The following is a 20,678-nucleotide window of genomic DNA, read 5'->3' as shown; positions in this document are numbered from 1 at the left end:
ATGTCCTGACCACGGGACTCCTTCCCCTCAAGAGCCAGTCACGGGCCGTCTTGCATAGTATTCAAGCTAAGGTGAAGGTGTGACAAAGCCCGAGCCAGGGCAGAGAAGGTGCTCAAAGCTTTCCTCCCACCTTCCAACCCCGCTGATGGCTCTTCTCTCCGATGTCCCCTCCTTGGCTGCTCTGTAAGCCCTCCTGGGCCTGAGGTATGTTTCCCACATAAATTTTGCATGTCACATTTCTGTCCCTGGTCACTGGGTTTTTCGCGTGCGCAGACTGGATGCAGCTATAAAATATTTCACAATTCCACCATGGCACAGGTTTCCAGGGCACTGAATGCAGCCCTTGGATAAAAACTGACAGGCAAAGGACAGCACCGAGCACAGGGCTCCCTTTTGTGACACTTTTTTTTCTGGCCACATAACAGATTGTTTAGGATGAAAACACACCAAATCCTACGACAGACACGTCGAGTCACTAAGGTCCTCTCCTGAGAGTCCTGTTTTTTGTTTAAATTCAGTGTTGTAACTATTCTCTAGAAACCCTTAGGCCACTGATATAAACAGAAAGTGGTGTGGGCCTTTCAGTGAGCCAGTGCCTGGAACCAGTGACACACCGAGGTCTTCAATATTGACAACGCAAATGTTATCCTGTCTCATCAACTGTAAAAAGCAAACATCCTAATTTCCAAATTGTTTTAATCAGCTTGAAAACTGCCTGAATGTGGACCAAGGTAAGATTAATGTTTGCGTGGGGGAAGGTGTCTTTACTTGTGATCTTTGGGGCTGTTCAGTGCAGAGTCCGATGCACATCTAGGCATTTTCCTAGACCACAGATGTCACTCTGGGAGTGGGGCAAGAGCTTTTATCTGATTCTCAGAGAGCAATATATTAAGGTTTCCCATTTGGCAAAATATTTGTTTGCATAAGTTATTTTATTAGTTCTTAAAACATTCCAGAGAGATAAGGATTTCTGTCTGGCCACTATGTAAATAAGTAAACGCAGGGTAAATGAGGTTTAACAAATTGTTCTAATTTCTAGAAAGGAGTTATATTTCATGTTTTGGAAGGGTGGTGTCACTCTCAGATTCAGCGACGCCACTTCCTTCATTAATTCTGACATTATTGAACTATCCTCTACTAGTAACCAAACACTGCCTTAACTTTTAAAGACACAATAACGAACGAGCCAATTCCCCACCCTTTTGAACTAGTATCTTAGTTGGAGGAAATAAACATCACACAAGTAAGCAAATTAACGAGAAAGCTTCAGGCATTGGTAGGTGCTCTGCAGGAAGCTGCACAGAGTGAAGTGACAGAGAAGGAGCACACGTGTAAACAGACTGGATGAGAAAGGCCTCTGTGAGATTTGAAGTGTAGTGAACAGCACTGCATGGGAAGGTCTGGAGGACAAAAGCTTTAGGAAGAAAACCAACTGAATGGAAAGTCCCTAAAGTAAGACAAAACTTGGCACATTTAAGAAACAGAAGGACATCAGAGTTCTTGGAGCAAAACTGCTGAGGAGGATGGTGACACGTGAGGACCTCTGGGAGGCAGGCAAGGGTCCAAGACTGCAGAGCCTTGGGGGCGTGAGGAGGAGTGTGCATTTTATTCTAAGTGTAAAGGAGGAGTGACAAAATTGGATTTATGCTGGGAAGTATTATATAGGCTACCGTTTGGAGAATGGATTGTAGGGGGCCTGAGGTAAAGGATGAGTGGAAAGTGTGGAAGCAGCAAAATCGACTACTGCAGTAGTCCAGGCAAGAGTCACGATCCCTTGGATGAAGGCATTTGAGTGAAGGGGAATGAAAATGGATTGGAGATTTATTTTGGAGGGAGAACTAACAAGAAATGCTAACAGATTTGATGTTAAGTGTGAAGAAAAGGGAGGAACAAAGATAACTTTTTTCTTCAATTATTTTCTTGAGGTCATATTGGTTTATAACTGTGTAATTTCAGGTGTACATTACTATATATCAGTTTCTCTATAGTCTGCTGCACGCTCACCACCAATAGTCTAATTTTTATCCATCATCATACATATGTGTTCTTTACCACTTTCACCCACCCCCACAACCCTTTTTCCCACCAGGAACTACTAATCTGTTCTCTTTATCCACATGTTTGTTTATCTTCCACATATGAGTGAAATCATATAGTGTTTGTCTTTCTCTGTCAGGCTCCTTTCGCTTAACATAATACCCTCAAGGTCCATCTATGTCATTACAAATGGGACAATTTTGTCTTTTTTTATAGCTGAGCAGTATTCTACTGTATATATCTACCACATCATCTTTATCCATTCATCAGTTCCTGGGTACTTGGGTTGCTTCCACATCTTGGCTGTTGTGAATAATGCTGCAGTGAACATAGGGGTGCATAAATTTCTTTGAATTGTAATTCTTAAGTTTTGTGCTTGAGTAATATGTTTAGAAGGGTGCCATTAAGTGAGTTAGAGATGACTGAGGGAAGAACACCCTCTCAGTGGAGTGCAAGATGGGGGAATAACGAGTTCCATTTTGGACACATCAAATGGCAGATGCCATTTATTCTAAGACATATAACTTAAGTACTACTAAGAAAGGGAAAAAAACCTCAGAATCACTTTTAACCGGTCATACCAGCCTCCCTAGATTTGAAGTCTTTTTTCTATCGCACAGGACTTGTCAGTTTCCTCTGCCTTAAGATGAAGTGTGTGATAGGCAACATTTTTTGTGTATCTAAACAGCCAGATTGTCGACCGAGGGCCTCCTTTCCATCTTAGGTTCAGTAAAGCATTTGATTGTTGTTTTGTAAGAGAATATGGAATTGGGGTCATTCTTCCATAGACAAATATGTACTTTCCTATAATCAAATTTACACCCTGCTATTCTGTTTCCACGCATTTCTGTGAACACAATCATTTCTATTTCAATGCTGAATTATTGTGTGATTCAAAGACTCATTTATTAAAGAAATTGTAAATGACAATTAAAACTAACACAGGTAGTAGCAACAATGCATATCACCGAGGGAAATGAAGAAAATGTGACCAAGTTTGTGCATGTGCAGGCAATGGCAGCTCGAAGTCTCCACTTGGCAGACAGAGATTATAAGATGCCACTGACTGTAAGATGCATCCCAATTTCAGAGATATGAAAATGTGAGAAAATATGGGTAATGGAATGAATGAAGTGACATATTAAGTTTAAGCTATCTTTATAAATCTTGAGTTCACAGGCAAGGTCTGGGCTACAGATACAAATTTGACAATCACCAGTATATAGAGATATTGGAAACTACAATACTAGATGAAATCTCCTAGAAAAGTGAAGAGAGAGAGAAAATGCCTGAGGACCAAGTCCTTGGCAACCCAGCATGTAGAGATCAGGTGGAAGAGAAGTCAGCAAAAGAGACGGAAAAGGAGTGCTTAGTGAGGTAGGCAGCAAACCAGGAGAGTGCAATGCCAGGGCAGCCAAGAGGAAAATTTTCAAAAAGGAAGAAAAGGCCAATGATATCAAGTGCAGCTCAGAGGTAGATTAAAGATTAGAAATGGACCACTATATTCGGCAATATCAATGTTGCTGATGATGTTGACGAGAAGAGTGATGAGAAGAGTGGAGTGGAATGGACCAATGCCAGACAGGAGAGTTGAAGAGTGAGTGAGAGGTGAAAAAGTGAAGACAGTAAATAAAGACCTTTCCTTTGAGAAGCTTTACTGGGGACAGGAGCAGGAAAATATGTCTGTAGCTGAAGGAGGATGTGAGGTCAAGAGAAGTTGTTGATGTTATTGTTGTTGTTTTAAAGGTGGGAGATACTGGAGCAGGTGTGTGTGTGGATGGAAATGATCCAGTGGAGAGCAAAGAAGTAATGATGCAGAAGAAAAAGGAAGATAATCGCAGGATTGAAATCCTGGAGAGAGGAGGAGAGAGGCCTCACAACATAAATTGAGAAGTTTAACCCTAAAATGGAAAGAGATTTTTTTATATTATAAGAGGAGTAAGGTATGGGTCTACAAATTAGAGGCAGGTATATTGGACCACTTGGTATCTAGAAGATGCGTTAGTTCTGATTGCTTCTATCTCAACAAAATATGAGTCGTGCATTACAAACGGGAGAAAGGAGATTTTTGCAAGACTGTAAACATTTTGAGGAGAGGGGAGAAAGTACATATTAGATGTCTTAAGGAAAGGAAAACAAACTTTCTAGGAATTCACAGTAGGATTCCTAGGCAGTAGTAAGTACTCACTGAGATTTAAAAAGACATCAGATCAGATTGCTTTTTTCTAGCAATGTCTAGCTCCAGAAGTCCAGGATCAGAGAAAGTGGGTATGTGGTTTCAACCAGCCTTAAGGTTTGCCAGGGAAATGCAGCAAAAGGAAAGAGATCCAGAGAGCTGAGGGTGTTTGCAAAGGAGTGATTATAGGACCAAAGCATCTGTAGTAAAGACTAAAGTACAAATAGCAGAGGAGTGAAAAACTGTGGGGTCCATGCTTTAGGGAATGTGCTGTAATCTTTGGGACAAGGGGTAGGCTGTGTTCTTGGTGAGCAATGGAGAGTCTCATTATTTGACATGGAAGAGACAGAAACATCTGTCTCTGTCCATCTGAGACTGGAGAACAAGCAGTGTCTCTTCTCGGAGAATGATGACAGTCCAGGAGGCCCAAAGATCTAGGAATCTAGAAGAAGTGTAAATGGGTTGGTTGGCTTTTCCATTTATGCAGTTAAGCTTTTCCTACTGCAATTAAATTAGGTTTCACCTTCTTGAGTTTCCAAAGCCTAATGAAGAACAGCTGCTTGTCATCCACTTGGAGTATCCTTTATTTTAACTGTGGACTGGTACTGAGTCACCCCTTAACTTCTTTCTCCTGCTGAACGACCCTATCTCCACGTGACAGTCCTCGTAGGCCCTGTGATATGGCCTTTTGATCATTTCCACAGAGCGCCTCTGGGGTCCTATAGCACATGCCATAAAAGTCCTAGGGTTCTAATAAGAGTTTTAATAAAGGTTTGAATAGTACTAGTATGACCAGAGGATATCCCATTGTGTCTATATTTTCCACCCTAGATTACATGCTTTGTTTTAATAATTGTTTTTTGGATACTAGCATCCTCTTGCAGGCTACTGTTTAGTTCTTGGTTGTTTCTGAGTATCTGTCCATCCCTTGTGGGCATAACTTGCATCTAGATTGACTCTACCCATTTACTGCCTTGTGCTTCTTATCCACAAGCCCCATTAATGGGGCCCATCTTCTATGGGGATTCCTGTAGCCCCTTTTATCCTTTAGTTTCTCATTTCTTTAACCTTTCCTAGGGGATCTCCTCTGCCAGACTCCATTTGGCCACTGGGCAAGCAGGATCCTCCAACACTTGGTTGTTTTCTCTATGATCTAGTTATCTCTCTTTGTGGAGAGAAGAAATTGTCTCCATTGACCATTCTTTTCTGAATTCCTCAGTATAAGATGCTGAAAACTAGAAATGCTCTATGTATGGAACTGAGTAATGTAACAGAGATCACAATAATTGCTAAATATGGATCCAATATTTTATCCTTGTAGTTATGACATGACATGCGATTTTCATGCTGTTACATCCATAATATTATTTTTGGAATATAATCGATGCGTAGGGCTCTGTGAAGCCAAATGCTCCCACCCATACAAATCAATGAAGATCCTTTACCCAGTTCCTGTCAGCTGTCTTTCCAAAGTTGGCACTATATCCAGAAACCATCTTAGAATGATTCTCAGCTCACAGGGCACATTTTCCTACAGTAGCAAGGTAACTTCTGCCAAGACTTTGATGGCTGTGCAAGGCATAGCTAAAGATCTCTCCTCCACCTGCAACTAAGAGAGCAAGCCATGGCCATCAGTCACAGTTTAGTCCCTTTCTTGGTGAAACTCCTAGTTTAAATAAAAAAAGAAAATCTAATGGTCTGACTCAAATGATGATGAGAATAACTATGGGGTGATGAAGAAGATTTTGATGATAAAATTCATCTGAAGGAAATTCTTTTAGCTTACCATTCCTAATTGCACCAATTAGAACATCTTGTTCAAATGCCCAATATCCTGAGAGAGGACAGGGACACTGGTGAGCATTAAGGACATTCAATGGAAGATGGAGAAAGAAGAAATAGCCACTACTGACACATCTAAACACCAGAAATTAAACACGGTGTCTCTACTTTTTGAATACCTGCTATATGTTGTCGACGAAAATAATCCAAACCAATCTATAAATGAAAATTTGGGTGACTTTATTCTGAGCTGAAATCTGAGGACCATGGCCCGGGGCCTTTCTTTCCAAAGGAAGAAAGGGCACCGAAGAAGTGGGGTGCACAGAGTGGTTATATACCCCCAAACAGGGTGTTTCACATATGATTGAAATGTCCCTCCCACAATAGTCACAAGATTGTCCTGTCAGCGCAGCGCTTGATGGACACAGCAGGTAGTGGGTCTGCTATCTCGGTGGGCATAGCAGGAGGCAAGTCTATTGTCTTGAGCTGGGCGGTCACAGGTGAGCTCAGCAATCAGTTTCTAGCCTAAGGAAAGATGCTTAATCCTTAAGGAGACGACAATGCCAACCTTGGGAGGGGGAGGGAAGTTGCACCTTTATCTCAAGGGCCTTTGTTCTTGCCATAGGGAATATCTAAAGCAGATATACAATGCATGCTCAGCAGCCAGGGTCAGGCCCTTTTGGAAAGACAAGGTCAGGCCGAATTAGGTTTATTCCAAATGGCTTCCTCATATTCTCCAATATATCCTATTGCTTGCCATTTTTATTTGTCAATATCAAGTGCTGTCATCTTTACAACAACGCTCAGACAAAAGTTTATAGCTCCATTTAATGAGGCTAAAGAACTTACAGCCAGAAGAGGGCACATCAGGGATTTGAACCCTTGTCTGCTTGTTTTCAAAATTCATGTTTTAACTAAAGGAAACCACTGAGAAGAGATAGCCCAATAGTCTGCCCTGAGCAAAAGAAGGTGACAAACACATTTTCTCAAATGCTACAGGTAGCTTGATGGGATTTTGACCTTTGGTGGGAATAGGTGAAGCTAGATGACCTGGGAGATTATTCTTTATGTGGCCTGGGGATGCTTATAAGGCCCATAGGAGTTTGTTTTATTTCATTTCTTAATGTAACTTTATTTTTATTTATTTTTTCGTTGAAGTATAGTTAACATAAAATATTATATTAGTTTCAGGTGTACAACATAGTGCTTCAATATTTATACACATTATGAAATAGTCACCACAATAAGTCTAGTAACCAGCTGTCGCCATATGAAGTTATTACAATATTATTGACTATATTCTGTCTGCTGCACATTACATCCCTATGACTTGTTTATTTTATAACTGGAAATTTGTACCATTTTGGTCTCAGTATCCATCAGTTTGCTTCTTTTTTGTTTTTTCATTTTTTTGGTTATTTTAGATTCCACATATAAGTGAAATCATATGGTATTTGTCTTTCTCTGACATTTCATTTAGCATAATACTCCCTAGGTCCATCCATGTTGTTGAAAATGGCAAGATTTCCTTATTTTTTATGGCTGAGTAACATTCCACTGTATGTATACATATATGTGTATATATGTATTTACACACCACATCTTCTTTATCCATTCACCTGTGGATGGGCACTGAGGTTGCTTCCATATCTTGGCTAGTGTAAATAATGCTGCAATGAATATAGAGGGGCATATCCCTCTTCAAATTAGTGTTTTGTTTTCTTCAGATAAATCCACAGAAACGGAATTGCTAGATTGCATGGTAGTTCCATTTTTAATTTTTTGAGGAAACTCCATACTGTTTTGCATAGTGGCTGCACCAATTTACATTCCTACCAACAGTGTATGAGGGTTTCCTTTTCTCCACATCCTCACCAACACTTGTTATTTCTTATCTTTTGATAATAGCCATTTTGACAGATGTGAGGTGGTATCTCCTACAGTTTTGATTTGCATTTCCCTGATGATCACAGAGGATTACTGATCATTCCTGATACTGATGATTCCCTGAAGATTACTGATGTTGAGCATCTTTTCAGGTGTCTGTTGGCCACCTATACATCTTCATCAGAAAAATATCTATTCAGGTCTTCTGCCTGTTTTTTAATTGGATTGTTTGGTTTTTTGATATTGAATTGTATGTGTTCTTTATATATTTAGGTATTAACCCTCATCATTTGCAAATACCTTTTTCCTTTCAGTAGGTTGCCTTTTTGTTTTATTGATGGTTTCCTTTGCTGTGCAAAAGCATTTTAGTTTGAGGTAGTCTTATACGTTTATTTTTGCTCCTATTACCTTTGCCTGAGGAGACAGAGCCATAAAAATATTGCTAAGACGGATGTCAAAGAGCTGACTGCCTGTATTTTCTTCTAGGCATTTTACGGTTTCAGGGCTTACATTTACGTCTTCAATCCATTTTGAATTTATTTTTGTACATAGTGTAAGAAAGTGGTCTAGTTTCATTCTTTTGCATGTAGCTGTCTAGTTTACTAAATACCATTTATTAAAGAGATTATCTTTTCCTCATTGTATATTCTTGCCTCCTTTGTTATAAATTAATTGACCATATAAGCGTGGTGTTTTTCTGGACTCTGTACTGTGTTCCGTTGACCTATGTGTCTGTTTTTATGTCAGTACCATATTCTTTTGATGACTACAGCTTTGTAGTATAGTTTGAAATCAGGGAGTGTGATACCTCCAGCTTTGCTCTTCTTTATCAAGGTTGCTTTGGCTATTTAGGATCTTCTGTGGTTCTAGAGGAATTGTAGGATTCTTTGTTCTAGTTCTGTGAAAAATGTCATTGGTTTTTTTTTTATGAGGATTGCATTGAATCTAGATTACTTTGAGTAGCATGGACATTTGAACAGGATTAATTCTTCCAATCCACGAGCACAGTGTATCTTTCCATTGATTTTTGTCATCCTCGTCTTCTCTCATCAATGTCTCATAGTTTTCAGAGCACAGGTCTTTCACTTCCTTAGTTAAATCTCTTCCTAGGTATTTTATGTTTTTGATGCAATTGCAAATGCAATTGTTTTCTTAATTTCTCTTTCTGATTACTTGTTATTAGTTTAGAGAAACACAACAGATTTCTGTATATTTATATCTTGAAAATTTACTGAACTCATTTATTAATTCTAATATTTTTGGTGGAATCTTTAAGGTTTTCTACATATAGTATCATGTCATCTACAAATAGTGATAGTTTTACTTTTTCCTTTCCAGTTTTGATGCCTTTTATTTTGTTTTTTTTCTTGTCTGATTGCTGTGGCCAGGACTTCAAGTACTATGTTGAATAAAAGTGGTGAGAATGGACATCGTTGTCTTATTCCTGATCTCAGAGAAAATGTTTTCAGCTTTTCACTATTGAGTATGTTGTTAGCTGTGGGTTTGTTATATATGGTGTCTATTATGTTGAGATCCTTCCCTCTATACCCACTTTTTGACAGTTTTTATCATAAATGGATGTTGAATTTTGTCAAATGACTTTTCTGCATCTATTGAGATTATTGTATGATTTTTGTCCTTCATCTTGTTAATGTGGTGTATCACGTTGATTGATTCATTGATATTAAACCATTTTTGCATCCCTGGGATAAATCCTACTTGACTGTGGTATATATATTTTAATATATTGTTGAATTTGGTTTGCTAATATTTTGTTGAGAATTTTTACATCTATGTTCATCAGGGATACTACCCTGTAATTTTTTGTATTGTCTTTGTCTTTTGTATTGTCTATGTGTTTGGGTAATGCTGCCCTTGTAGAATGGGTTTGCAAGTGTTCCTTCCTCTTCAATGTTTTGAAAGAGTTTGAGAAGGATAGGTAACTCTAAGATTTTGTTTTTATTTATCTTATTTGTTTTTTTGAGGAAGATTAGCCCTGAGCCAACATTTGCTGCCAATCCTCCACTTTTTTCCGGAGGAAGACTGGCCCTAAGCTAACATCCATGGCCATCTTCCTCTACTTTAAATGTGGAGGAAGGTCATTGCTTGGGCTATTCACTCTCACTCAAAGTAGACTAATGCAAACAGTTCTTGATTCCACAATAGGAATTGGTCCCTGAGCTTGACATATTCAGAATATTATTCAAATTATAGAATCAATAAGAATGAAGATCAAATCTCCTGAAATGTCTACCACAGCATGGCTTGACAAGCGGTGCATTGGTCCACACCCAGTATCCGAACCAGCAAATCCTGGGCCACTGAAGCGGAATGTGCGAACTTAACTGCTGGGCCACTGGGCCAACCCCAAGATTTTGTTTTTAATTAAAGGTTTATCTGATGATTAAATATTTTTGACTTTTGGGATTCTAAGAGTTTAAATATCTACATCTATCTATTTATCTATCAATTCTTTTTCTCCCTCTGTCTCTAAGTTTCTGTCTGTCTCTATGCATGTCTCTTTTCTTTTGTATCTCGCTATGGGAGAAAGGGCTGTTTGTTAGGGACGTTCAGTATCAGACTCCAAAAACTCAGAAGGCCCAAGGTTAGGTCTAGAGAGAGGAAGCAGAAATTGGTTTTACTTCAATCTCAAAGGAAAGAAATTAAATAATAAAAAACATGTCCAAGATTTCCTAAAATATGCCATATTTGAAATGTTATGGTCCATTGTCTACAGAAGCATGACTACACCTGGTGGAACTTAGGGGACAATTTACAGTTCAGCACATAGTGTTTCTCTGTGAAGAGAGTACCTTCATACTTCCTCCTCTGGCATCCTTCCCAGATCACCAGATTCAGAAAAAAAGGGGGAGCAAAAATGTCTTCCATGTCCACAATGCACAGGCACTTTTACGTATATTCTAGAATTTAACCATTAAAATCATCTTATAGTTGACAAAACCCAAGCTGAGAGAAAATAAACAAATTTCTCAAGGTCACATATTAAATGGTAGAATCAGGATTCAAACCAAGACCTCTCTAGTTCTAAATCCCATGCTTTTGATCAACATTGCAGGAATTTAGAACAGAGACACTATCCAGGGATAAGGACTGTGCATCTGGAGTGAGCTCCTCTGGTGCTTTACATTTCAGAAAAGGAATATGGTCTTCAGCATAAGCGGGTAAGAACCCTAACACAAGTTCACATGAAAGCTAGTAGGAACCGAAACAGAGTTGTAATTTCTTCAGGCTAGCTGGTAAACCTGAGGTGATGTGAAGAGAGGTGGGAGAGAAGGGATAGGTGATGTCCTAATCATCTATTCATTACAGCTTCCTTATCCTACAATACTCTAAGTTTTTTGGGTCCCTTTGTAGCTTCCCTATGCTGGCTGAGGGGTGGGCAAAGTGGATAGATATCCATCTTCCTCCCTTTATTGCAATATGTCATCAACCAATGAATGAGCTTGCTGAGGCAATCAGGCCCCATACATGTACTAGAATAAGCCTTATGACAATGATGCTATTGGACATCAAAATGGTTGAAAACTGGCCATTTTGTGTGTCCCAATCTAATACTGTAATCACAATCATCCACAGATCTGTTCCTAATCATGCCAGAGCACAGAGTCTTCGGTCAAATGTGGCTGCTGCCTGGATAACCACAGCAAATTCCTATTCAGGAAGAAGAGCCATCTCAGTGATTCTGGAAAGCCAGCCAGTAAAGAGGAGAGTCCCAAGAGTCCTTTATTGTCCCTCACTCCATAAGTGGGTTCTGAATGAGAGATAAGGATGAGAGCAAGAGCTGAACATATAAGGACCATGACCTGCCTCATCACACTTCTCAAATGTTTGGAGGACGTGGGGTGAAGGAGGCTGTGTGTGCACAGGGGAAGAGTGTACAATTGGTGGCCATGATTCCAAGGCTCAAATCTCCACCCTATCTGCAACAAAAAGAATAAAATACCTAGGAATAAATTTAACCAAGGATGGGAAAGACCTGTACTCTGAAAACTATAAGAAATTGATGAAAGAAATTGAAGATGACACAAATAAATGGAAAGATATACCATGTTCATGGATTGGAAGAATTAATATTGTTAAAATGTCAATATTATCCAAAGTAATCTACCCTTTGGTGCAATCCCCATCAAAACATCAAAGTGTTTTTCAAAGAACTAGAACAAAGAATCCTAAAATTCATATGGAACCACAAAAGACTCCAAACAGCCAAAGCAACCTTGAGAAAGAAGAGCAAAGCTGGAAGTATCACATGCCCTCATTTCAAACTGTACTACAAAGCTAAAGTAACCAAAAGAATGTGGTACTGGCACAAAAACAAACACATAGATCTATGGAACCTAGTACAGAGTACAGAAAGAAACCCTCACTTATATGGTCAATTAGTCTATGACAAAGGGGAAAAGATAGTCACTTCGATACACATTGATGGGAAAACTGGACAGCTACATGCAAAAGAATGAAACTGGACCACTATCTTACACCATATACATAAATAAATTCAAAATGGATTGAAGACTTAAAGGTAAGACCTGGAACCATAAACTCCGAGAAGAAAACATAGGCAGTCAGGCTTTGACATCAGTCTTTGCAATATATTTTTGGCCCAGTATCCTCAGGCAAAGGCAACAACAGCAAAAATAAACAAATGGGACTACATAAAACCAGAAGCTTTGTACAGCAGAGGAAACCATCAACAAAATGAAAAGGCAACCTACTGAATGGGAGAAGATATTTGCCAATCATACATTCAACAAGAGGTTAATATCAAAAATATATAGAGAACTTACACAATGCAATATCAAAAAAAACAAACAACACAATTAAAAAATGGCCAGAGAACTTGAATAGACATTTTTCCAATGAAGATACATAGATGGCCAGCAGGCACATGAAAAGATGCTCAACATCAGTAATCATCAGGGAAATGCAAATCAAAACCATAATGAGATACCACCTCACACCTGCCAGAATGGTTATTATTGAAAAGATGGCAAATAACAAGTGTTGACAAGGATGTGGAGAAAAGGAAACCCTCATACACCGTTGGTAGGAATGTAAATTGGTGCAGCCACTATGCAAAACAGTATGGAGTTTCCTCAAAAAATTAAAAATGGCATGTGATTCAGCAATTCCACTTCTGTGTATCTATCCAAAGAAAACAAAACATTGATTTGAAGAGATATATGCACCCCTATGTTCATTGCAGCATTATTAACAATAGCCAAGATATGGAAGCAACCTAAGTGTCCATCAACAGATGAATAAAGAAGATGTGATACATATATGCAACAATTCCACTATTACTCAACCATAAAAAATAAGGAAATCTTGCCATTTTTGACAACATAGATGGATCTAGAGGATATTACGCTAATTGAAATAAGTCACACAGAGAAAGACAAATAACATATGATTTCACTTATACATGGAATCTAAAAACACAAGCTTTGTACAGCAGAGGAAACCATCAACAAAATGAAAAGGCAACAGAAACAAATTCATAGATACAAAGAATAAACCAGTGGTTGCCAGAGGGGAGAGGGATGGGGGAATGGGTGAAGTCAGTGAAGGGGCTAAGCGATGTAAACTTCCAGTTATAAAATAAATAAGTCGCAGGGATATGATGAACAGCATGAGGAAGATAGTCAATAATGTGGTAATAACTTTGCACGGTGACAGATGGTTATTAGACTGATTGTGGTGATGATTTCATAATGTATATAAATATTGAACCACTATGTTGTACACCTGAAACTAATAGGATATTGCATGCCAATTAGATAGTGTGAACTGAACTCCTGTCCTCTTTAGCCTTTTCATCTGTAAAAGCATGATAAATGTAGCAGCCATTTAATAGGAACATTGTAAAAATCAACAGAAATTACACATACATAGCAATTAGGATGGTACCTAGTACCTAATAGGTGGTCAATAAATTTAAGCTATTGTTATTATTGGAGACTATCTTTCAGGTTGTAAAGCTGTGCAGTCTACATAAAACTTGGTGCAGGCCTGTTGCAGCTGTCAACATTCAGAACAGTCACTCCATCTCTCTTCTACCTATAAATTAAAGAGGGCAGGAAAGGTCCAATGGGAGAGAACTGTGGTTCCCACAGGTTCTAGCTTGGAACGAACATCGTGACAGAAAAGCAAAGATACACTCTTCTTCTTTTTTTTTTTTTGGTGAGGAAGATTGGCCCTGAGCTAACATCTGTTGCCAATCTTCCTCTTTTTTTTTCTCTTGAGGAAAATTGTCCCTGAGGTAACATCTGTGCCAATCTTCCTCCATTTTGTATGTGGGACACCACCACAGCATGGCTTGATGAGCAGTGTGTAGCTCCATGCCAGGGATCTGAACCTGCAAACCCTGGGCCGCCACAGCAGAGCGCATGAACTTAACCCCTATGCCACTGGGGAGGCCCCCAAAGATGCCTTCTTTTTAAAGGACAATGGAGCCTAGTTTGGGGGGCAAAAGTTTTTAAAAGGGGTTTAGGATCCATGTGCACATCAAGCATTGTCAACAGATGGAATGGATCCTTCTCAACATCCACGCTCGTGTTGTTCCTAAATAAATATGGACACTGCTGTAGTTAATTTCACGCACATTGTTTAGAAGGGCTACGGAATTTATGGCAATTTTTATTGTGTTTTTTCTCAATCTTTGGACACTAAAAACAAAATTACTTCACGTGGACAACCAAGACGTTTTTCAAGCCCTTTTTAAAAATTCTGAGGACCACCAGATAGTGGAAGAAATGTGAAACCAGGAGACAAAAGGCCTGACTTCTGGTGTACATGCTGATCTTTTCACTGACCACAGTACCTGGAGTCACTTCATTTCTCTATGCCTCAGTTTCCCCTGAGTAAAATAAGAGAATCGGTGATAATAGGATTTCTAGTGATCTGGTCTAAAGGAAACAATTGTAAAACTGGGATAGGCTATACTCATGGAGATGTTCACTGAAACATTATTTATAACAGCCAAAAATTAGAACAACATAAATGTCCAAACATAGGGTAACGGGTATTATACATCTGCTTGATGTAATGCAATAAAACCAATTAAAATTATGCTCAATAACACTATGTGACAACATGGAAAATTGCTTCTGATCTAGTCTTAAAAGAAAAAATGAGATATAAATGATATGATTATAACTATATAATAAAAACCACGGCAGAGAATAAGGAAAAAACTTGGAAGGAAATACATTAAATGTAATTGTGCATGGGTGACTTTAAATCTTTTTAAAGCAACTTTTGTATGGTTTCCAAATTATGTTTGATAAGGATACATTACTTAAACTAAACAAAATACATCCATAATAATCAGCTGGAAGAGTTGGGTTAAATGTTTTCTAAGGCCCCTTCAGTTCAAAAATTCAACTACAGTCAGGAAGATTTAAAGATGTAATAGATTAGTGAAAGTCCTTTCAAATGTGTACAGCATTGCATGATTTTAAGGTCTTATTATTATTAACTTGTACCAAGCAAGAACTAACATAGATCCATTAATAAAGCAAAGTAGTGAAATGAGAAAAAGGCAGATGACACAATACTCCACTTGCTGTTAGAGCTTTTTTTTTGGCCAGAATATTCTTGAGGCAACCTTTGGAAGAATGAATTTTACACAGCTTTGTGCTATGCAGCCCTCTCTGCCCTTTGTGCTGACATAATTGTCAAGTGGGTTTTATTGCATTCTTGAGTGATGGGCAGAACAGATGGCCAAAGCCTAGCTTGGGGACTGGTGTCTGCTTAGAGCGTCAGTGATGCTTCGCAGGAAGGAGAAGGAGGTATGACTGTCCCTGTAAGAATGGGGGCTGGGACCACACAGGTAGGAAGACTAAAAACGAACAGGGGTGGCTGGTGGATCTCCCCGTAGAAAATCCCATGGAAGCTCATTTATACATCGTGGTGCCAACGCGAAAGCAAGCACAGTGAGGAATCAACCCAGGAAAGTAGGTTTTTAGCCCAAATCATAGGTCACCAGTTACAATTCATGCCAGAACAGGAGCAGCTGATACAGTATGTCTTTATTTTATCCAAAGTGTATTACCTCATCCTCATCTAAAGACAACGGAAGAGTGAGCAAAACAAGATGAAACTATATGAAACAGAAGTCTGGACTTCAATTTAGGGGACCTAGGTTGACCGGTGCCCCCGCAATGTGCAAGCTACACAAACCTCAGACCAGGAGCACTACCTCTTCATGCCTCAGTTTAATCATGTATAAAACGAGGTTAGCCTACTTTAGAGAAGTATTAAGAAGGAGTAAATGATGTAATATAGGAGATGTCTGCTTCCTGGTAGGCCCTGAGCAGTTATCTCAACTTAATGTGTGGATGTGAGGCAACTTTGAAAATAAGTTCAAATCCACAGCTCTGAATGCCTTGCACAAAGAGGGGTAGTATCGAGAGGTCAGACAGTGGGTTGGAAACGAACTAAATCTTATTTTTTATTTTCCCCATCTATTTGTGCCTGCTTTTGTTAGAGTTCTAAAGCCTTGGGCACGTTGCTTGACGAGACAAGGAGAATCTAAGAGCTCAGATGGTCAAAGGGACAGGTTTTCCCAATTAGGCCTGCGTCACTGCCACGGCCCTTTGGGCAGACTCATGTATGAGGCAAGCCATAAAATCACAGGACTTACTAGAGCAAGGGGGCTTAGAAATATAAAGCCCAAAAGTAAGGGAAACGAGGCTGAGAGAGCTGAAGAAAGCTGTTCAGAGTTGCACAGTTAGTACGTAAGAGAGTTGATATTCAAATTCAGATTCCCTCATTGCCATTTTAATGTTTTTTCTACTATACTTTTCCGGCTTGAGAAATATGATATAAATACAACCGAGATGGAGGTTTGAGGGCATACACACTCACGGGCCTGAACGACAACAGAGCACTGCTTTAGCAGGAGGTCGAGATATGTACGTGAAGCGGCAGAGAAAGGTAAGAAATGAGACTTATATGGACACCTTGCATCGATACATTAGTTTTAAAAGTTTGGTATAATTTCAACTCCACCTAGTCTTTAGAGATTTAACCATATTAGTTAGGCAGGACAGATATGGGCCCCATTTTGTAGGTGAGAAGGCAGGTGAAATGTTTTACCCAAAGTCTCATAGCCCATTAGTGGCAAAAATGGGGGAAGTGGTGAGCTCTCTTGACAAGAAGAATTCTTTAGATAACCTCATTCAGCCGGCTCATTTGGAGCATATTCTTGAGTGTTGGAAAAATCACATGGGCAGTTCTCAGCTCGACTTACCCCTGGAGCCCTTTATGCTCCATCCATCACCTAAAGGAGCTAGAAAACCACATCACGACACTGAGTCAGTAACTCCTCACAGATTGTCACCTTGGCCCTGAGAGTCCAAAGATATCAGAGTGGGTTTATTGGCCCGGAACTTTAAGTCACTAGGCATTTTTTAAAAGAGAAATATAGGCAACCAAAGAACAAACTAGGTTGGCATCTGGTAGTGGGGCCAGGGTGGAGGACAAAAGAGCAGATGAAATCAACCGGCTTTATCAGCTCCACCAGGCTTTCCCCTGGCAGGCGGCACAGAGGGACCAGCCACTTGCCTCTTTACAGTTTTAACTAAAAGGAGCATTACAGAGGTGAATTAACATTTAAAAAGAATGTAAAAACTCAGAGCTGTTCTAATGATGATTAATGGAGAGCTATAAGGGGGCCATGACCTGCTAGTGTCATTAAATGGATTGGCAGGTTTCTGAGCATTAATTATAAATAGCCACAGGAGTTCTCCTGCTTCACAGAATGATGATAAATCCAAGTCTGAGAGAGAAGAAGAAAGGAAAGCAAAGAGGAGAAAAAAGTTTGCCTCTAAGTACGTGCCCCCGTGTTGTGGGGAAGAGAGAGTGAGAGAGCAGAGGGAATGAGATAAATGATAAATTAGACCCTGCCAGTCAATCACATTTTCTAAATGTTTTATGTCCCAAAAGCTATAAAAGCAATATTCCTTTCTGCCCTTATTGGAACCATTTCTGTACAGCAATCACATCTGTTTCCTTGGGGATTTCAACCGAAATGTGCTTTGCCTTTTCTCCTTATATTTACTCTCCAGCCTGCGACCAAGGGAGGGGCAGAGTCAGCATACAAATGGCAGGAAAGAGACCCAGCGACCGCAGTGGAGGGAGGGGGAGCGGGGAGGGAGAGGTGCTGGCAAGGGGCCGGCTGCCGCCCCCAGCGAAATCCACAAAAGCAGAGGCGCTTCCGCTTGTCTTCTCAGCCAGCGAAAAGGCTAAGGACTGATAGAATATATAGTGAGGGCTCCGCAAAAACTATGCTCACCTGATAGACTGCAAGCGTCATGAGGGCAAGGACGAATTTTTTTGTCTGCTTTATTCACCACTGCGCGGCCAGAACCTGGAGCGGCATCTAGAGCATCTCAGCATCCTGTCAGTATCTGATGAATGAGGGAGTGAGCGAAGGAGTGAACAGATGAATTTACCCACGACTAAGAGCGCTTGCCAGGCGTCCGGTGAGAAGTCGCAGTCCATGGGGAGACACCCGGGTCCCGCAGAGCCTGTCGGCAGGCGGCCTTCAGGCAACCAGCACACCCCTGTGCGCAGGCGTCCATCTTTGGCCCCGGAATGCTGCGGGGCCGCCTTTCCTCCCAGCCTGCCCTGTGATAACTCAGATTCACTGCATTTGGGAACTGGAAGGGAAGCCAGGGAGGTGAAGGGACGGCCCAGAATCACTCATCTGACTGGCTTAAGATCCAGCACTGGGTTCCTTCCAGTGATCTCTCCACCCCGCACCCTGCCTCTCTCCTTCTCCCTCCTGACTTGCAAATAGGGAGACACACAGCCGCAGCCTGCGAGCTGGCCTCCCTGACAGCTCTTGCGCTCATCGACAAGTGACAGGACTCCTCTGGGTTTGGGTTATTCCCTGTGGTAGAGAGGAGTTGAAGAGGGAAGGTGGGGGCAAGGAGGGAGAAGAATGAAAGAAAGATCTCCCAAACTAAGATTGGGAATAATGGATACTCCTGGATGATGTTATATTTTTTTAATGTGTCGTTACTTTTCAAGGCTTTCGTCTGCAAGTCATTATTTCAGCTGATTGGAAAATGGTGTTGAAAGACCTGCTTCTCCAGTACAATTTTCTTCATATCCTATTAGTTGCAATACAATTACAGAGAATACATCAATTCCCGGCCTGTCCACCGCTGCTGCCGGAGCTGCCTATTAAAAAGCGGCCTTATTAATGGAATTGTACATCTAGGATTAATCGGCTTGCGTTGGCCATTTACATTTCTCATTCCACAAGCACTTTTGTTTGCTTAATAGGCTGAAGGAGGTAGGAAATGACACAACAAAAGCCTCTCCCAATTGCCACGCGTATCACTGGTGGATTTAATATCCCCTCCTTCTTTCATCCTGAAGTGCTGCATTGGGATAAGATCTGGCACATGCCACGGGGGAAGAGCAAGGCGGCTGCAAAATAGCGACTGGTGGGGAGAGAGGGAAGGAAGGAGGGGCTGGGGAGAGGCCTGGGCCCCAGGAAGGTCTCTGCACTGTGGGGAAGGAGCACAGGCTGCCATTCTCTGTCCACTGGGAGACATAGGCATGCATGCAAGGGCATAGCACAGAGGGACAAAGGCCAAGGAAAGCAGGGTCCCAGGGAAGGGCAGGGCAAAGGCGAGGAGTTGCCCTGCATTCGTGGGTGCGATGGAGGTACCGTTTTTTGCTATGAGTGGCTTCCAAAAGTTGTCCTTTATCCGGGCTGAGTTGTCAGTCCGAGTCTGGCTCCCTGCCAATCTATCCATTCCTCCATCGTTTCCCTTTTAAGGTTAGTCAATTCCAAGTCACTCTACTACTAGGTCAAGCAACCACAATTTGACAGGAAGGGGACTTGGGGGTGGGTGATGGAAATCACACAGCTCCATTTTGCTTTCTTCTTTTCTGTTGGTTAACTTAGAACTGATGGCTTGGAATTCTCTTCAAAACTTAGGGAAGGAAAATTAAGGGCATCATGGCAGAGTTCTTGAGTTCACTGGACTCCAAGAGATGCACTAACAGGCAGCTGCTCTGCAGCAACAGGAGAGAGCCTCTCTGAGACACCAGCGCACCTGCATGAGAATCCCTGACTGCAGTGGTGTGCCAGTGAAGGCAGGGTGGAAGGGAGGTGAGCGTGCTCCAGACCCTTCCTTATCCACTTGGGCTCTCTGGAGAGTGTCTGTATTATACACTTAACTGTGTAAGGGAGTCATTTACCCCTCCACCACATATTGGCCTGCAGGGAGCACCCTGGGATATCAGAGAGAGGTTTAGACATCCCAGGAAAAAGTCACTCAAAAATAGTAGGTCTCAGACCTTTTAACCAAACTCTATCTCCAGAGAATTCAGCCTTCCCAGTGCAGGATGGGCACTGGGAGAAGATGGAAATGTGGGCTCTGCCACTCGGAGGGGCTCCAGCCTTAACCCCGGGGAGTCCAGTTTGGTGATGAACGGGGATGGATTTCCTGTCCTCAGGCAGGAGCCGCACTTCCCAGCCAGAGCCAGGCACCCACCCGACCATCCTCTCCCCCGTCCTCTCTTCAGCCTGCTCCAGGAGGTGAGGGTCCTTTCCAGGGCAATGCTTTCTTCAGTTTGCGTCTCCTTTTGTCTCTGACTGGCTGGCTTCCCCCATGTGGGGAAGTCTGTGCAGGTCAAACATGATGGACAGCTGAGGCTTATGACATGCAAAGCCCCTCCCCAGCCAGGGCTCTGTGGCTACACGGAGGGCGGCGGGCTCGGGGACGGCAGTACTGTGGCAGCAGAGGCC

The 20,678-nt window shown here is 41.2% G+C and overlaps 1 protein-coding gene across 5 annotated transcripts in view; it reads right to left on the bottom strand.

Annotated features, from left to right (window-relative positions):
• The window catches only part of NTM (neurotrimin), a 908,157-nt gene that overhangs the window by 866,714 nt on the left and 20,765 nt on the right, over positions 1-20,678 (bottom strand). The window contains exon 1 of one of the 5 annotated variants that reach the window (XM_070623484.1): positions 18,204-18,773. The exons of the other annotated variants lie outside the window; for them this stretch is intronic. The gene's annotated coding sequence lies outside the window, so the exon portion shown is untranslated. Of the gene's footprint in view, positions 1-18,203; positions 18,774-20,678 lie in introns of those variants that run through there. 5 annotated transcript variants of the gene reach the window in all.

The sequence above is a fragment of the Equus przewalskii genome, chromosome 6 (assembly GCF_037783145.1).
Source record: "Equus przewalskii isolate Varuska chromosome 6, EquPr2, whole genome shotgun sequence".
Classification (NCBI taxonomy): Eukaryota; Metazoa; Chordata; class Mammalia; order Perissodactyla; family Equidae; genus Equus; species Equus przewalskii.
Note: the sequence above shows the minus strand (reverse complement) of the source record. Positions and strands in the feature narration are given on the sequence as shown.